The sequence below is a fragment of the Rattus rattus genome, chromosome 10 (genome assembly GCF_011064425.1).
Source record: "Rattus rattus isolate New Zealand chromosome 10, Rrattus_CSIRO_v1, whole genome shotgun sequence".
Taxonomy (NCBI): Eukaryota; Metazoa; Chordata; class Mammalia; order Rodentia; family Muridae; genus Rattus; species Rattus rattus.
Window position 1 is genome coordinate 6,352,033 of NC_046163.1, and position 20,184 is coordinate 6,372,216.

General features: G+C 44.3%; 1 protein-coding gene across 1 annotated transcript in view; it reads right to left on the reverse strand.

Annotated features, from left to right (window-relative positions):
- Positions 1–8,454, reverse strand: part of LOC116911550 (thrombospondin type-1 domain-containing protein 7B) — an 852,321-nt gene extending 843,867 nt beyond the window's left edge. Inside the window, exon 1 of the mRNA XM_032915540.1 lies at positions 8,204–8,454. The gene's annotated coding sequence lies outside the window, so the exon portion shown is untranslated. The remainder of the gene's footprint in view (positions 1–8,203) is intronic.
- Between the last annotated feature and the right edge of the window lie 11,730 nt (positions 8,455–20,184).

Consider the following 20,184-nt stretch of genomic DNA (forward strand, 5'->3'; position numbering starts at 1 on the left):
GTTCCTCAGAAAGCCAACTAAAATAAAATGATGGCTTGTCTCAGGATTTTGCAACTTCTGTGGCCTCAGACAAGGTGACTATTGAGTAGCCATCTCCACAGAAATGAAACCATCCATCACCTCATACCCCAGACCCCATCCCCTCTCCCTCTAGTTCTTTAAGATTAGGAAGTAACAAAAGTTTACAGGGCTCAGTAATTCAACAAAAGCCACTGGAAGCTCCTAAAACTTACAAGACCTACAAGGCCTCTTCCTAAGGCTACATGTAAGACAGTTACTATGGAGAGGAGACACTACTTGCCAAGCTGCCTTCAGCACTGAGTCATTGGAGGAGCTGCAGGTATGCAGCTTGTGTACGTCATCACCTATGATAGAGTGGATCTTTTATGGATGCAGCTCTCTGTAAGGAACCCACCATCCTGGAGGTTAACTTTGATAAACTAACCCATTCTCCAAGGTGAGCTTGAGCAGAATTGTTTCTCTAGTCAATTGGGCCAGTGCCCTAGGAAAGGTCCTAAGAAACAACCAAGGTTCCCTCAGTCTCAGCATCTTAATATGAAAAAATGATACTGAAAATGTTTCCTGCTTTGAAATAATGTTAATAGGATTAGACAAAGTGGTTCTCATACACTCAGCCTGATGTGTAGCATGTCAGAGGTCATTGATAATTGTCAGCCGTACTGCCCTTGCCCACCTGTGTGCTGTTAGGCCTCTCCCAATATGTCTTCAAAGAGCTGTTGTCACCCAGGCCCCTGTCACTGTCTCCTCCACAGCATTTTCTAGAACTCGCAGTAGAGTTGACTGCCCTTTCTAACTCAAAGCCGGTGCCATCAGAACTCCACCAATAGATGCTAATGAGGAAACAGATTTAATCAAACAATAAAATTAGATTTTACCCCCTGAGTTGTTTGGGCAGAGAAAGGACTTTATAAACTGCCCTAATCAGAGAAATCTCAGTGAAAACATAATTAAAGCTGGGCTTTAACTCATAGGTAGGATTTGGAAAACTGCTGAGAGAGGAGGTGGAGAGAAAAAATGTTCGTGACCTTGTTGGCAAAGGACTGAGACTTGTGGGTGTCTTGAAAGAGAAAGGTTTGATAGAAAGGGGCAGGTAACAGGAAGTTGATGACTGGTTCACGTTTAAGTTGATGTAGGATCTAAACGGCTATTTTTCTATACAAGTAGTCTCTCTATTTTTCAGGGACCATCTAGTAGTGTTTAAGTTTAGTCACAAAAAATTAAAAGGGGGCCAGCAAAATGAATTAGCAGATAAACGTGATTGCTGCCAAGCTTGAGCACCTGATCTGAAGAATTTACAAGGTGAAGAGAGAAAAATGACTCCTACAAGCTGTTCTCTCTGACCTCCACACATATGAGCATATGCTTGTGCAAGGTAACCACACACACACACACACACACACACACACACACACACACGCACACGATACACAGAGACTCACACACACACACACACGCACACACACACACACACACACACACACACACACATACACACACACACACACACACACACACACACACACACACTCACACACACACACACACACACACACACACACACACACACACACACACACACACACACACACACACACACTCACACACATACACACACACTCACACACACATTCACACACAAACTCACACACACACTCATACACACACACTCATACACACATTCACACACACACTTACACACACATATATACACACACACACATTCACACATGCACACACACATGCACATACACGCACATACACACAGACTCACAAACACACACGCATGTACACGCACAAACACACAGACTCAAACGCACACTCATATACATACACACACTCACACACACACTCACACACAAACACATACACTCACACACACATTCACACACACACACACATACACACACACACACACAATAAATGGATGTTAAAAAGATAAAAAGAAATCTCAAAGAAAATATCAAAGAATTTTCCTCAAAGAATTTTGGAGGCCATTCACAACTCACCTCTCTGTGATTGCTCAGGATGCCTTACAGTTTAAATAATATGATAATTTGTGTAAAAACAAAACTTCAAAATGAATGGAAGTCAGTATGAAATTAACCAACTTTAATTCTAAAGACTAGAAATGGAGAAGACGGAGGAAAAATGACTACTTTTTCTCTGAAGAAAAAAAAATTCCTGTCAAATTCCTCCTGTACACTTAATTTTGATGAAGGGTCTGAACAGCTGTGGGGAAGATGATCCATCCCTGCAGTGGGTGACCTTGATTAGAAACTTGGTTCTGTCCCTACTACTGGTATTCTTATTGCATGTTTTATGTTTTAGCACCTTCATGTTTCTTTAGAGAACCAAATCAAGTTGAAAATCCAGTGGCTTTATCTGAATTGATAACTCAGCTGAAAGGGGTTTTCACACCTTGAGGCAATCAGTACTCCCCTCTTTAAATAGAGATAAATGTTATAGGCAAAACACTACAATATAAATGCAAACAGATTTTACATTCAACTACCTAGGGTGCCAATGGTTGCATTTAGTCTCTTCGTGACTAAAAACATCCAGAGATAATATTAACATATTACAACTGCTAGCACTCCCATACAAGCCAACTTGAAGGTGCAATAGCCTATAGGGGGCAGGGGAGATTCTCCTAGTAGCTGAGTCAAGACCATCTAAGGAAAGTTAGGGGAGCCACCTGCAGGACACCAGGGTAATGGAGTCTCTAAGGGACCTGCACTGAACCCATTTACCAATGAGTGCAGAAATACTTTGATATTTTTATATCCTGTGAGGCTGTATCAATCATAGTGGCCAGATCACCCCCCCAAAACACCTAACATAAGCACAAACAATAGAAATCAATAGAGGAGTGTCCGGAAGCAAACTCAGAAAGACATTTCTGCAAGCATTGGCCTTACTATAATTAAAACACCTCACTTATACCTACTGAATGGTGTGCTTTTAAAAATACCATCGGAAAGAACTCAAAATTAAAATAAGCGTTACTATAAAACTACAGACCAAGACCAAGGCAATCGTGCCTGACTGCTTGGAAGTTTCCAGTTCGTCGCGATGTTGTGATTCTTCCAAATGTAATGGACTATTCAGTGACATAGCACCAGGGCACCAATCTGAAGCCAGTCCTCATGCAGGCAAGTGGAACACAGCAAAGAGCTTTTCCTGCAGTCAAGGCATTCAGGGATCAGTTGCGTGTTAGTTACTTGGGATTCCGTTTTTAGCTGCTGCATATTTAATTACAAAGGGCTCACAATTAAAATATGCCTAGAGAGGCAAAAGCAAAAGCAAAAGCAAGCATTGTAGTCTTTGCTGCAAAATCCCTTCTCCTCTGGTGCTGATAGCCTCTTGCTGCATACAGGAAACACTGCTATGTGGATTCCCTCATCTAGGTCAAGGGTTACACTTTACCCTTATGAGGACCATTTTTTAACCTTACCTCCCCAAAAATCTTCCAGATGTGAGTATCACAGCAAAGAGTTGTGGTTTTAGAATTATTCCATTGCAGACACCAAATAACCAGAAGCTAATACCTTCTCTGAGATGCTCTGAAATGCAGTGTTTTCTCCTGTTCTGTAGCACAGTCACATGACACGTCAGTTCTTACATACACCAACCAGGCAACTTGACAAGCTGAGTGAGAGTTCATCTCTCCACCTTTTGCAGTGACCACAAGCTTTTACCAACAGTGAAATCTAGTCCATAGCACCTCTAGTGTTCTGAATATTCAGCAAAGCAGCAGCAGAAGGAACTGAATTTCACTAATCCTCTGCTTCCCTCTTCTCTTCTGATATACTACTGGATCTAGTAGCTATGGGGTGCTCATTTTAAACCACCAGCTGGAAACAGGACATTTACACCACCCTTCCAAGGCTCAAGGAACATCACAGAAGAGAAGGAGTTTCAAATACTGACAAATACAGAGGCAGATGCTCGCAGCCAACCATTGGACACTGAGCACAGGGACCCCAATGGAGGAGTTAGAGAAAGGACTGAAGGGGTTGAAGGGGTTTGCAATGCCATAGGTAGAACAATAATATCAACCAACCAGACCCCACCAGAGCTCCCAGGGACTAAGCCGTCAACCAAAGAGTACACATGGAAGGACCCATGGCTCCAGCTGCATATGTAGCAGAGGACGGCATTGCCTGGCATCAGTAGGAGGAGAGGCCCTTGGTCCTGTGAAGGTTGGATGCTCCCGTGTAGGGGAATGCCAGAGTGGTGAGGTGGGAGTAGGTGGGTAGGAGGAGGAACATCCTCATAGAAGCAGGGGGATGGGGGATAAGATAGGAGGGGTTCCAGAGAGGAAACCAAAAATGGGGATAACATTTGAAACCTAAATACATAAAATATCCAGTAAGAAACAAAAAGAGTTACAGGTTGAGGAGTGCTGTGAAAGTATCTCCCAGACAGGATATGGCCATTGCCCTCAGGAACTCACTGCGACTGTGATTACCAGCACAACACACACATCAGATTGAGCCCACCACTTGCCCATCATGACTAGGAGAGGGCTCAGAATGTCCAACTTGACACTGGGAGACTCTGGACAGTTAATGTGTCTTGAGAGAGTGAGGTGTCTCTTTCTTTGCTGGTACAGCCATTGATAAACTCTCCACATCCCAGTAAATAACTCTGAATTCCGGTCCAACAATGCAACCCCAATTAAACTCAGTGGATCCAAAGCAAAGATACCGGAGGGGAGTGGCTTTGACAGAACGGAGGAAGGTTTTAGTAGGAGAGCGAGAAGCCTCAGCAAGCATAACAGTAGCGAAAATCCAGTGTTCATGTTTGTGAGATTGTCCAAGAATAAAATAAAACAGAAAGGAAGAAATCGCCAGCGGGTTATTGTGAGCAACAGGATATACATATCCTTAGCCATGGCTGTTTTCCTATGGGACGGGGGAGGAGATCAGCAACATAATCTCAGTTAATGGAGAAGTTTTCAAAGAGAAAACTTTAGCATGAGAACATTTAACTCAGAGCAAAGGTGCCGTGATTTGAGATGTGCTCGCCCGCAGATTCCAATCAGGCTCACAATAGTAAACTTGGAGAATTAAATCAGACCTAAAAGTCGTCCCACTTTCACAGGTTTGATGTGTTAATTATCACTTAGATATTAATCCTGCTAACAACTCTAAATTAAGGACTCATGGTATAGCTACGAAGCTGCCTGGTGCTAAAATGATTACGGCTGAGTGTCTTTTAAAGTTGTATACTGGGAAATGTCTCCTTGTGAAAACAGAAAGAATGTAACGTTCTGAAGCCTGGTAGCCTAGGGCACTGTTCTTCCTCCCACCCCCAGCAACTGGTATAGTTGACACTATCTAGAATTCTTTAATCTGTTTATCTTAATCATTCACTTAACCTGTCGTCTCATTTGTCATTTTGACTGTTCATGGAAGAATAGGACCAGTCAGCTAGACTCTATCTCTACTTAAGCTTTTCAATCAAAGTTATTACCTTAATGCCTACTCTTAACAAAGGTGTTCAGAACATCAAAATTGCAGCTTGGGCAAGATGGCTTTTTTTTTTCTATAAAAGAATTGTATTACTCCAGCTTCGACTTCTGAAGTACAATTAAAAGGGGTTGACAGACTGAAAACGGCTCAGACACTCCTCTTCCATTAACTTCCACCCTAGCTCTTCATTCTGTCTGTTTAGTCAACGATTTAAAGACAAACTTCATTTTTACAGATATAATGAAAAATAATTGTTCCTTCAGAAATGGCACTCGCAGCAAGTAGACAAAGTTCTTGACGGCCTCTGTAAAGAAGAACATCTTAAGTATCACTTTCCTTCCGTTCCCCCTCTTTGCCTTGAAAGGCTAGCTCAGTAGAGAGCAGAATCGTTCATTTAGTCACCAACTTACCAATGCCAGTCCTCAAAAACAGCAGTCTGTGTTTGCATGCCTTTAAAGATTGGTAATTATTTCCTCTCTGTCTAGCCTTTCAAGTTTCTAACAAGCAACAACTTGGACAGAAAAAATAAATAAATACATGAAAACGGACTAGGAAATACTGCAAAGAACGTTTTTTGAAGTATCGATTTAAATGCTGAGGTAAATATTGAGTGAAGCCATTGTGTTCCAAACCTCACAATAGACCTAAGAGGTCCACTGTCAACAGGCAGCCCTCTCCAGGATACCACATCCACAAGACCTTGGGGCATCTTTAGAACCCTGAAATGGCTTCCTTCAGGTATGCAGAGTTTCTGGACCTGTCTCTGAGGACATATGCGACGTCGCCACATCCTCTAAAGCAAAGGACTCTCACGATTCTTTAGAAGCATGTGGGTGGGTTGCCACCAGTCCAGAAAATCCATCTTTACAATCCCTTTTCACTTAAACTTGCATGAACAGGAGTTTACAGTCCTTAGCTTCCAGCAAGTCCACAGTGACCAGGGAATGTAGAAGCCAGTCTGCAGGATTCCACCCCATCTTGCTGTACCTCCACTCCTAAGACAAGGGGGAACTTGTCGCCTTAAGTTTTCAAAGAAGGCTCTTGTTAGTAATGGCATTGAGATTTAAAAACAGAAGAGCATCTAAGGAAAGCCTCAAGATTGAAACTTTCTACAGCCTTCAACCCACTAAGCCCAAAGCACACACTCACCACTGAACAAGACTTCTTGATTTGGTTAGTGGTATCCTTAAGTGGCTCCAAGAAAGCCTTAACTGAGTTAGAGGGAGGGGGTTTCCCTGTAGATCAGCTCCTCCCAGTTACCCAATAGCCCCAGATTATTTTCTGAAATGCCAGAGGGGATAAGAAGATCTCTCTGACATCCAAAGATAGCCTGGAAAAAGGAAACTCCAGAAACACAATGCACATGCACACACACACACACCCCACAGGTTGATTGGTATGACCCCTGCCTGCATGGATTACCCATTTACCCATCTGATAATAAATATTAAACATTCACAGATGTGTTGAGAAAACATCAGGCAGGTGCTTTCTGCCAGACCACCAAAAACAAGAATACTTAAAGCAGGGGCAGTAGCCAATTGCCAGCAGACCACCCAGCATTAAAAAGAGCACCAGGAACCCTGCCGCTTCCTACAGAGTGGGCCATATCATCAGACTCCACTCACTGGGCAAAATTGAATCACAGGAGCTTTTAAAGGATGCTCATTCTTTAAGAATTTTCAAAAGAAAAAAAAGTACCATTAAATAGCATTTCTGTCTCTACAAGAGTGCGTGCTTGTGTGTATGTGTGTGGGGGGTTGAGGATGAGGGCAATAAGCATTCCCTGGCTGTATTTTTTTAGAGAGAGAGAGAGAGAGAGAGAGAGAGAGAGAGAGAGAGAGAGAGAGAGAGAGAGTCCAAGCTTTCCAACTTCAAGACTCAATGTGCCAATGTACGGGGACGCCAGAGAGCTGAGGTTTCATTTCCCTTTTCAAATAACTTTAATAGTGTATAGAACATGCAAATACAAAGTAGGAGCGGCAGGAGAAGGTATGCTCCTTCTCCTTGCTTCTCACTCCGACATGCTGGACCCGGTTTTTTTTCTCTCAGAAAGCAACATAGTGTCATGTCCAACCTGTGCGCTCCCCTGTCCCCCAGGACCCCCTCGCCCCTCAAGAACCGTGGGCATGTAAACTGTTGCTGTGGCCTTCTGTAGCTGCAGGGAGAAATCAGAGGAAGCCGCAAAACTTCTTGGCTTGCTCAGATATCCTCTTGGGTCCCTGAGCACCCAGGCGCGGATTTCACAGTTCGGGCTACCCAAGGGGGACCCTTCACTCGACCAGTTTGAAAAACCTACAGAACTCCCTGTGCTGGGATCTGAAAGCTCTAAGGTTCCAAGAACAGGACGGGGAATCCCCGGTTCCCTTCATAGATTCCCCACAAAGCAAGCTGATGCCCCATGCTTTCTCAGTCCAATTGCCCGAGACCTATGCCCAAGTCGCCGGGTGTCTCTGCCTGCCCTCCCGATCAGAGGATCCAAGCATTCTGCATCCCAGCAGTCAGTCCTTCCCGCAGCCCAGAGCCAAAGGCTCGGGTTCCAAGTTCCCGCGACTGGCTGGGAGAAGGGAGCAGGGAAGGCGCCTGGCTAGGAAAGTCTGTGCGGGAGGCGCCCCCGGTCGGGGCAGCTATCTCTCCATTTGGCCAGCCAAGGGGACCCGCGGCATCAGTCCCTACCAGCTGGGGCACAGCGCGGCCGCACTCACCAGCCTCGCCCGAGCCGCAGCTGCAGCTTCTGGGAGCCGCCGAGCCCCGAGCTTCCCCAGTGAAGATGGTGGTGTGTGTCGGGAGACCACCCATTCCAGCGTCTGGCAACCCGGCTGCGACTCTGGCTGCTCAGCACTGAAGCAGGAGGAAGAGGAGGACGAGGAGGAGGAGGAGGAAGGAACGGCGCAGTCGGACGCCATCTGCTGTACACCTCTGCGCATCCATTGGCTGCCTGGTGCGTCCCCAGGAGCCGCGGGGCGCCGGGGCCGCGGGGAGCCACCTTGCGCCTAGCCTCCCACAGCAGCTGCTCCGGTGCCCCTCCCTCATGCCTTCCCCTCCTCCCTCCTCTCTCCTCCCGGACCCCTCCCCTTCTTTGGATTAGTGCACCCTTCAGACCCCAGGACTTACCAACCAGCTCCCCTGGGTTGAGCAGCCTGAGGTGCAACCGGCCTCATCCCCCTTGGCTCCTCTGCTCCCCTCAAAGCAACTGTTTTCCTAACTCTAATGCTTTTGGAGTGCAGGTGCTGGCTAGATGAGGGAGACTCCCCATCTGGGTTGAGCACCTGGTGCCTAACCACACTGAGCCTGGGGTGGGAACAAGGAAAGATGGGGTGGGGTTGATGTTGGCACACTTGCCTGCAGGCACTTAATGAACCATCCCTCAAGCTTCCCCAAGCCTGAGAGTTCCTCCGGATGACAACAGAAAAAGATAAAGATCCCAATGGTGTATGTGTAGGAGAGGCACACTAGGGGAGCCTCCGGGGAACCACTGGGTGTATTAAGACAGGCATAGCCCTATTAGGAGACGCCCAGAGATTGTCACTCCAAGTCAGTTGGAAACCCGGGAAAAGCCTAAGCTCCAGGATCTTTGGTTTACAGGATCCTTGGTCCTAGAGCCAGTGCAGCTTGGGAAGGTGGGAAGATTGCCTCCTGGGTAGGGACAGCTGAGGCAGCTAGTAGCCTGAGAGTCCTAGCCCGCTCAGGTGAGGTAGGCAGAAATGCAGCCCAGATCTCTCTCAGACAGGAGAGGAACAGAGCTTGAGTTCTGAAGGTCCTTTGCCTACTCTGACACTTGTTCCAAACCCTCCTGGTTTTTGACAGCTTTGATCCAGAGAACTTCTTAAGCTTGTTCAGAGAGATGAGGTTGCTTCAAAAGGAGAGAAGGAAGGAAGGGGGGGGCAGGGGAAGTAAAGACTACCTATTGCCAATTACTGGGAATTTTGCTTGTCTTAGCTCTTTAAAAGTGGGAGCACAGAGATAGCAAGGAATGTATCCTTCTTATTTTATTCAATTCAGCGCCTGGCACACCATGGGTGTCTAAAAGGAAGCAAAAATAATAGTGATAAAATTAAAGCTTGATGTCATAGCACAGATTAGATTAAAGAGATAGAGTAGCTAGGATCTGCCACAGGGGGACAAACAAATCAAAAGGATGTAAGTAACGTTGTACATGGAAACGTGAATATTGTGGTGGGGAGCTTGCTGTGGGACAGGTTCTGAAAGCGGGAAGCATTAGTCCTTGAACACGGTAATCACTGTTGCCCCGGGGAGCTCTGTGTTCACAGTCAGGGTTATGTCTCTCTTCTCTAGATCATTGTCTTAAAAATACATCAGCTGCTATCCAGATCTCACAGGATCTCCCGAAATCCAAGACCATATGATTTGTTATCCCCACGTGGTAAAAAAAAAAAAAATGCCAAGTAGAAATGGGTCCATTACATTTTATGGTGATATTGATATATATCAATACAGATCAATAGTCAACGGGTCTCATTTAAGTAACTTGAGAAACAGCAGCCGGAGACAAGCATTTCTGCTTTCCTGAAGTGTTACCCCAGGATTTCCCAGGTCTCAGACTTCCCAGAATAGGTGCTGCGTCTCCGGACCCCATCCCAGGCCCACAGTCTCTGATTACAAAGCTTGGCGTTGCAAACCTTTCTTCCATGGGCCATCGAAGGTGACTTTAGAATATGTCACTCACAGACATCTTGGTACTTACCTCCCATACACCCCTCCAGAGGCACTGGCTTGTATATTTTTCTTAAGGTTGGCGACTTGAACGTGCATTCTAAATGTAATAAGTAGCCCATCCTCATTAACCCCATATGCTACCTCAGCAGTCATTTATGATGCTCGCGAGAATACTTGGATTTCTTTCAAGATGCAGCTTCCCCACTCTGTCACTCGGGTTCTCCTGGTGTTTAGAACTGTAAATATAGATAATTCTCATATCCCAGTTATGTCCTGCGCCTTGTTTCTTTCTTTGTGGGGGCAGGCTTGCACGTGCGCGAACACACACACACACACGTGTGTGTGTTCATGTATATGTATGTGTATGAACATCAGAGGTCAACATTGGGCTCCTCCTTTACCCATGTCTACCTTATTGTTTTTTTAATCAGGGTCTCCCATGGAACCTGGAGCTCACTAGTGTAGCTGAATTGAGTTAAACAGTGATTACACTGATTACCCTCCACAGAGGGTCCCGTCTCTGTCTGCCCAGCTGCCCCAGGTTTCTGACTTGTGTGGTGGGCATCAGAACTCAGGTTCTCATGCTTGTGATGCAAGCACTGTTTCGGCTGGGCCATCTTCCCAACTCCTCTGCCTAGGCTTCCTAAAAGAAAAGAACGATTCAGAAGAATGAAGTCCAAATAAGTTCCAAGTACAAAGAACCGCACGTATTAAACATCATCACTTCTCCCTCCAGTTAGCTGGGAGACATTCGCTCCCTTTTGAGGCATGGTGCTGACCGTAGTATTTCAGGAAAGTCACAGGGTAAGATGACAGACTTTTACCTTACATTGTATAATAATGCATAAATCTACTAGGAGGAAAACGCAGACCAAAAATTCATTCTAACCTCATCTTTCAGCTGCCAGCCCCAAACCTCTGGCTTATGTTCAAATGGAATTTGCTAAAATACCAATTTCTTCCTAAGATCATCAGCTTTGGTCCTTCGAAAAGCACTGGCCTAAAAGAAAAAAAGTCTGCCTTACATGAGAAGCGTTTGAAGGATAGGCTAGGCAGGAAGATGGGCAAGAAAGACTGTTTGACAGGCACAGAAACTTTACAGAACAGCGTACCAGGGAAAGCATTTGGAAGAGCATAGCCTTGAGAGTAGGTGGCATCATTATCTGTGAGGAATGGATCAATAGGGGTGGAAAATAAGCAGGAGGTTAGAAATTCCCATAACCCCCATACACAGATGGCAAAGGCGCCAGTCGCCACCCTTCTAACAAGTGCAGAGGAAACAGTAGAACAATAGAAGGGGGAGGAGGGCCTGAGGCCTGTTGGGATTCACTCCCTAGAGCAAGCCAAAGCTAACACTACAGAGGAAAGTAACCCTTGCTACCCAGGCACTGCAGGAGTTTAAACGTTCATTTTGTTGTTGTCCAGTGTGTCTGCCACCGCTGCTATTTCTGAACACCAAGTTTTTCATACAGCATTAACAAGCACGGGTGAGAAAATACCATGTAAACAAACGAGTAGCGACAATAACAAGAGATAAAGAAGGCAAGCTGATAAGGAAGCCCAATTTAAGACAAGAGTGAGAAATGCAAGTGCTAGCATCTCAGGCTGGCCACCCAGGAAGTCTCTGCTCTGGCTATAATACCCACGTGCAAGGAAGAAGGGAGTTGAGTCCAATACCCCGTCACTTTGAGGGAACAGAGCAGGAGGAGGAGGAGGGAAAGAGAAAAAGAGACTATGATTGTCTCATTTACACAATTCATTCGGTCCAATCCCAGGTTGGCTGAGATCCTGTGGCAAAACTGAACATTTTTTTTTTCTGCCAAAAAAGAGCATTTAGTGTTGGCATAGATGTGCGAGCCTTGACTTTGGTCCAGTAACTTGATTTTGATATGTCAACATCCTAAAATACAACCTAATGGTAATGTCTTGAAAAGTAGTGCACCCTAACTCCACTGGCCTCTGGCCCAGCTCTGCTCCACGGAGGCACCATGCTCTTCCCAGAATACCCGCAGCATTCCCAACTTAGTCCCAACCCACCAGCCTCAGTCATGCATTAACATATTTGCTTTGTGCCTAGTGTATGCCTACTAACACAACATTAGGCATTCGCTCTCTGGCAATTTAGCCGGTTGAGCACTTCGCCTTTATGAAGTTAAATGTCTAATAGGAACAATAAACACAAGGGCCTACATGTGGTTATGACCATATAAGATGAAAGGAAAGAAAGAGTAATATCTACAAAGATACAGACAAGGAAGAAAAAGCACGATGGGACAAGTACAGACAAAACCTCCCAGAGGAAGTGATGTCTAGGCTCAGATACAGAAGATAATGGGGGATAGGGTGAACGCTCTATCCTAGATATTAAGTGCTGAGGTGAGTCTACACACCCATACCTGTGAGGCACACACTGTTATCAGCTCCATTTGACAACAGAGGCATTGACCATGCAGCCAGTTAAGTCACACAGTTGATGAGTGACACTTGGGTCTGAACCCAGACAGTCTGGTTCTGCCTGCAGATTCAACCACTGAGGTACACTGCATCTCTCTCCTAGAGTTAGGCATCAGATTAGGATGGTGAAGAAGTGAGGTAACATGCCAGGAGTCAAAGAATAAAGTGCCTGGAGGGTAGTGATAGTGGGGGGGAGGACCATCAGGCAAGATGGCAGAGGCAGGAAGAGGGCAGACCTGGTCTGTCCTGTAAGCCAATGGGTATTTTCAGCTGTCTATAGGATACAGTATGATTTATACACTAAAAGACCACCCTGGTGTTAAGCATAAACCAAGCGGGTGCAAAACGGTCCAAGCAAGAGATAATGCTGACGTCACACAAAGGGAACTGGATTTGATGGTTAATGGGAACATGTCATGCTTCTCTTCAGTTTTGCTTCTAACTCCCCAGGTCTGACATCAAGGAGTCTTAGCATCTAAAATCCTAAAAGCAAAACTGAACACACACACACACACACACACACACACACACACACACACACACACACAGAGGCTCAGTTCTTCCCATCATTCACAGGCTGATAGGCCCATTTTCTTGTCACATGCTACTGTGGTATAGAAGCTGTGTAGCTACAAGTTCCCTATTTGGTACACTCAAAGATCTTCTAGGCAGTATTCTAGAAGCATTTCCTCACAGCCCAATACTCGTGATCAACCCAGTCCCTGTCTTTGATTGATGGCTTGTCCTCCGATATTATTTACTTAGAGACCCGAAGGTCGGCTGGTTCTGCTTTCCTCCTGCTCAACAACATCACCGAACCAGCACACCGTCAGGAGGAGCTGAAACGTTATCTTCACTAACCAAAGGAACATGGACAGGCAACCTCTGTTGCCACAAGAAACAACTCGGAATAAAGTGGAAATAATAAAACCCCCAGAGTGACAACTTGGACCACATTCATAATGACTTGGGTTGTAAAGACCAGGTGTTATGTAGATGGGAACTTGTTATTATCCAAAGACTTGGCAACCTGAATCCTCTGCTACTGGGCACCAAGCCATGCAAATCACATAGGCCTAACTTCAATGAGATGGGTAGGACTTGTGCCTTCTACTTTGCTGTTCTGCAAGGACAGCAGCACGTTTGATGGGATGCAGGTCCTTTTTTGGGTAGGAAAGACAGGAAGCTGCATCTGTACATACAAACACAAACACCCTCCCTCCTACATACATATATGAACACAAACATATCCACCTCATAAACATGTACCTCACAAGAATGTACCTGTGTGTACATGCATCTGCATATGTATAAACACACATCTACCGAAACACACATGAATACACATACACGCACATGAACATGTACTAAACATACAAAAACATCCATTCACAGAGGAAATAAATGAAAAGAAGCCCTTGCAAAAGATGTTTTGAATATATTCCTCTTAGGTCCTGAACATCAGAATTTTCCTTGCTGTTTGCTACCTTGGTGGTTTTCCACCTTTGCCTGTTAGGTGTCTGCTCCCCAGAGCTCCCTGTCATATCACATTCATTCCCAGAAACCTATTGTCTTCATCCTGTCACTTGGTAAGAGTCCCTTCATTAGTATCAGCCTCTCGGAAAAGCTTCCTTTGACCTTTCTTTATAGAAAATAGCACACGCCGTCTCTGAATCTCCTCGTCCGTTCTTACTTTTCTTCATAGTACTTACCATAATCTGAAATTCAGTAACGTTACATAATCATCTCAACACTCTTATCTATCTTCCCATGGGAAAAAAAATGTAAACCTGGATTTGAGAGATGGCTCAGTGGTTAAGAATACTTCGTGATCAATCGCGAGGACCCTTGATCAAATCGAGAGGACCCTTCAGGAGGCTCAGAAATACCTTTAACTTCAGTTCCAAGGTCTGACACCCTCTTCTGGATGCTTCAGGTACCTACTATACATAGGTACATAGACCACTTACACGCACTCCAGCCCCCTCCCCATACACACACACACACACACACACACACACACACACACACACACAATTAGTATAAAATACTTTTAAAGAAAAATGAAATCCCCATGAGAAGAGGCTCCCACACACAACATACACACACTTATGTACTTAAAGCACTGTTTGGGACACAGTAGAGCCTCAATCACGTCACGTTGAGAAGGAAGAACGATGCTGCCTAATTAAATTTGGAGATCTTTTTTAATCTCGTTCTCCCTTTACCTTACACTCATGTTCATTCCTTTTCCCAACAAAGACCGTTAGTCACAGTCTCAGGGGGACTGCCTCACCTGTCCCCTCGCACCCAGTGGAGTTCTCCAATAGAGTCTTTGCTCACACTTCCCTTCCAAGTTCTCAAAGTCCTCCCCTCCTCTAAGAAATTATCCCAGACCTAATTTCATTTCACATTTTTTCTATTTCTTCCCTTACTAGCCACAATACTGCACATTTTCTATGTTTTTCAATTAACCGTATACTATTTCACACTGTTCTCTAATAGTTTTACAACAATTAGCCTACTCCCCTCCACAGCATTGTGAGTTCCCTGAGGATAGAGGCTAAGGGAGGCATTGCCTTCCCCTGCCCAATTTTTCATACACAGCAGGCACTCAGTAAATACCTGTTGATGAACTATGGTGTGTGAAGAATCTGGACAAGAGAGTCAGCCTGCCTGTGGTCACGTGACATTAAAAGAAACATTCATTGGGTTGTAACAACAAGTCCTCTTCTCCGCTGATATCTATGGAAACTGACCTGGATTGGGATCCGGCTCCACTGTTCATCTGTTATAGACAGAATATAGACAGAACCCGCTTCATCAGAAACATTACTGTGAGCAATGGGGAAAGTCCTGGAGGAGGTTGCTGTCTGGGAAAGACACTCAGATCGGAACACAAGCCTTGCAGGCATCCTGAGGACACAGTGGACACTCTAAAGAGGGGTGTCTAACCTAGACTGACCACAGGGTGGAATCCATACGCATCTTTCCACATTCAGAGCCAGAAAGAGTAATCTTCAGATTCTGTCATTTGCTGATTTTTGTCACCGTAGCATTTTTACTGTGCTCTACTCCAGTCATGACTAATTCTAAAAAACAATAACACGGGCTCTCTCACAACTAATGGTCAGGGGCAAACAGTTGCCATCATGATGTCTGTGCATGCTGAAAAATTTTTCTTTCTGCTCAAATACCGAGGACTTCAACATCAAGGATCTAAGTCTTCTCTTAGCTTCTCACGTGCACTAGCCCCTGTACTCCTCATCTCAACCGGTACATGTTAGACTACACTAAGGTTCCAGGCTAACCCCTTATCTTCTCTCTTTATTGTTTCTTCTCAGTTTATCTTACTTCAAATAGTATTCTTGTAGTAGCGATGCCTTCATCAATGTTTTGACTAAAGTAGTCAGTATAACGTAAGTTGTCCTATAGTAACACATTAACCCACAAGCCTCAGGGGCTAAACTTAAGAAGCATGGTAAATGTGACAGATATAGGCTAACAGAAGAAACTGTAACTCTATTTCACATAATCACTCAGGATCCTAGGTTGTGATACACTGCATGTGGGACATTGCTGGTCCCTGTGACAGCAGTAGGGGTCTTAGAAAAATCAATTTTAACTTCTATATGTCAACCATTATGACATTGTAGACTGGCAGGAGCTAATCACGTGACTACCAAAATTCACAGTGCTCGAATATATGAAAAAGAACACAGACATGTAGTAAGCAAAGCAATGGCTGTCTCTCCCATCCCTCAGGGCTCTAATTCTCTATACAAGGGCTTTCCGGACATCGAACTTGAACTTCGAACTCAACACTTCTGGGCATGGCGCTTCGTCCATTCTTTCTCTCATTTACAGATTTTACCAATTTACTCTTTTCTGTGTTCACTCCCAACAGCCTGATCTATTTCACAGTGGCGTTTCATTTTAGAAGGTGTGGCAGTTGTCAGCTTGACTGGATCACGAGTCAGCAAACACGTGACCCTGAGCACTTCTTTCTTGACCAAACTATGAGAAGCACAGTATGTGCTACAACTTCCTGTGGCAAGTCAGACAAGAGGGAAACGGAAGAAGGAAACATTGCTTTGTCCTGCTTACATTTCCGCTTGCTGCCAAGTGCACCTATCCTGCTGCTGCTACTGCTCCACGATTCCCTGCTATTAGGACCAGTTTTGAGGGGGAAGAGTAGCAGCTCCCCATGGAACCCTCCAGGTCTTCAGTTCCAGATCAGGACTGCTAAGATATTCAGGTTCCAAGCTCATGGACTGAGAAACCACTAGATTCTTGGTTTCTCTGGTGGGAAACAGCCATCATTGGACTATGCAGGTCACATGTGTAAGTCAATCTATTAAGTTCCCTTTTCATATATATGGCTATCTTATATGTTCTCTTCCTCTACAGATCACTGATAAACACAGAAAGTATTGGGAGCTTTATGACCAGCTCCCTTTCTTATATTCTGCTCCATAAAAATCCTTTTTCCATACAGTAACCACAGATACCTAACCAAAATATACTTTGCATAAAACCTTCCACTGATTGCCCAATACACATAGAATAAATTCCAAGTTCTTTAGGAGTCATCACCTGTGTTTCTCTTTGAGGGCCATCTGAACCATCTTTCCTATCCCCAGCATCTCATCAGCTACTTTTGTGCCTGATTCTCTACTGTAATGTAAACTTAGATAGATAGTTGTGAGTTTTAATTATTCAGTTTTATAATTCCCAGTGCCCAGAGGAACGTATCCAGGTACAGAGTAGGCATTTAATAAACTTAAACAAAAGAAAAGTGCTTGGCAGTTCACTTAGCAACTCTGGAGCCAATGCTCATTCTTGCTTTCAACTTCAAAGTGAGCATTGCCTTCCCTTTTATATATATTTTAGCACAAATCAAAAGAAATGAGAGCGTGAAGGGATCGTCAGTGTGCTGGGAATTTGCCGCCTGCTCCTTGCCAATCAGAAGGAAGAAACTAACGAAAGCAGCAGCTACTTGTCACATCTAAAAGTTCCTTTGACCCCGGTGATTAAGATGACGTGCCTGATGTGGTGAACTTTTGTATTATGTCGACAGAGAACTGTGAAAACAGTCCCTTTGTCACATTGAGTTCTCAATTTTGGTGATGGCTGTCACAGTTCCACAAGGAGATGACTCACCCAGTGTGAAGCAGGACAAAGTGACAGCCCAGGAGACAGAATTCTCCCGAGGATCCTTTTCCAAGTCCAGTGAAATAAACAGAAGGTGCAGGTGCCACAACGTGCAGCACAATTCAACACCACACACAGTATCACGCACAGTGCTTACAACATTCCCAAGTTCCCGGACTGTCAAAAAAAGAGACTCCCATAGTCTTAATGGGATCTTCTCCCCCAAATTGAGACTGGACATAACAGGGAAGGCACCTCGTATTCCAGAATTGGAGTCTTTACAGAGTATCAAAACTATTAGCAAAATAGCTGAAGCCACATTAAGGAAGTGCCTCATAACACCAGCTTTGGTTAGCTTCGGTCTCCGAGATGCTTGTCAGCATGACCGTGGTACTCCGTATCATTGGTGCCTCCATTTAGGCTTGTGTTTTTGAACTCCACTTATCCCCTTAGCCCAGTGAGCCTCAAAACCTATGTAATACCTAATCACAATTGTCAACTTGACGAGACCTAAAAAATCACTCGGTAGAGGAACCTCTGACCATGCATGTGAGGGATTATTTTGACTGAGTTAATTGAAGTGGGAAGAGCTGTGGGTGGTACCATTTTGTGGGATGGGATCTTAGGTTGTAAAGAAAGAGCATGAATGGGGCGCAACCATTCAGAGAGCCCTTCTTCCTGGTTGTGGATGAGATGTGGGGAGCCACTTCATGCTCCTGCTGCCTCCTGTGTCATTAAAGACTTAACCCTCAAAACATGAGCCAAAGTAAAGCCTTTCTTCTTTAAGTTGCTTTTGTGGAGACATTTTATCACCACAAAGGAAATGTAATTGAAGCAGGCTGCTTTTACTTGAAAGACATGCTTCTGATGTCAAGCACAATGTGGTCTGTCTCTCAGATCCTACCACTAGTTGCTTAAGAACGAAACCCTTCCCAATGCAGTGAAAACAACAAACCAAGTTTTTTGGGTGTTTGTTTGTTTGTTTGTTTGTTTGTTTTTTGTCATAACATATACTCTACCAGGCTCTACCCCTGTTAAGTTGTGGCTTCAAGTTACAACTTCTTTGAAAGGACAATCATTCACTGATCTGTGTATTCCCCAAAGAATATCCTGTCAGCTCTATTATCTTGAGCCTTTAAAGCCAGTTGGAGGAAGAGGGAAGGTCTCCTGGATTTCTGTCTAAATTTCTCAAGATTTAATTTAATTAGAGCTCATGACAAAAGGGAAATTTTGACCTTGTTAAAAAAAAATCTTCTAATTTCCATCCTACAAAAAAAGGAATGTTTTTCTGTCTTTGAGGAACCATCATTGCAATGGTATTTGATCTATCCCTGATTATTCAATTATTAGCCTTTTGGTGATCTAACCAATGACATTTAAGTGGCATTTAAATGAAAGGCTTGGATTGCGGAATTATAAAACTTTGGAGTTGAAAGGGACCTCAGAGAAAATATAGTACAATTTCTGTACTTAAAAGATAAGGGAAGTTGAACCTCAGATAGCTTGAGGTATCTTGCACAAGGTCACATTGATTACAAAAAAGAAGAAGGAGAAACACATGTAAGATGGGCTTCTTGCCACATTCTTGATAATAGACAAAAAGTATTTTAAAAGATAGAAAATTTAAAAAGAGAAATGGCTTGTGGCTCTCACAAAATGACAAGCCTTCTAACGTATTATGTATACTTCAAGTCTGATTTGTCATTTACACAGAAACAGTCCTCAGAACACAATAATATTGGCAGATGATAACTTTGGTAAGAACAATTGATTCCAAGAAGATTGGGTTGGAGGGGGTGGTGTGTGTGAATAAGTAGAGATCTTAAGATTCTAACCTAAGATTGAGGATATGGGATATGGCTCAGTTGGAATGTATACACACAGAGAGAAAGAGAGAGAGAGAGAGAGAGAGAGAGAGAGAGAGAGAGAGAGAGAGAGAGAGAGAGAGAGAGATCCAACATAAATCATAATCCTTTTAAGCAGTTTCTACTGCTGCTAACCCACAGGGAATCTTTTGTAAGCAAAGACTAGAAATGTTCAACTGCACATGGATTTCCTTATTTAGCACACAATCTCAAAGGAAAAGAAAAAAGAAAAAACACATCACCACCACCACCACCACCACCACCACCACCACCACCAACAACAACAACAACAACAACAACAACAAACACCATTTTCTCTTATAATTTGAAGCTTCTCTTCCACCAACGACCACCTGCTAAATGGTTGGAATAGACATTACTACATTGTTCATAGTCCTTGGTCCCCATAGCCTTCGGACCCCACACAAAATGCTGCGTCTTCCCTCCACTTCATACTTTCAACTGGAGGGTACCAGACTTCACCAGCAGGTCAGATTGCCTATGTCTCTGCCTTGACATGACACAAACACTTCCAA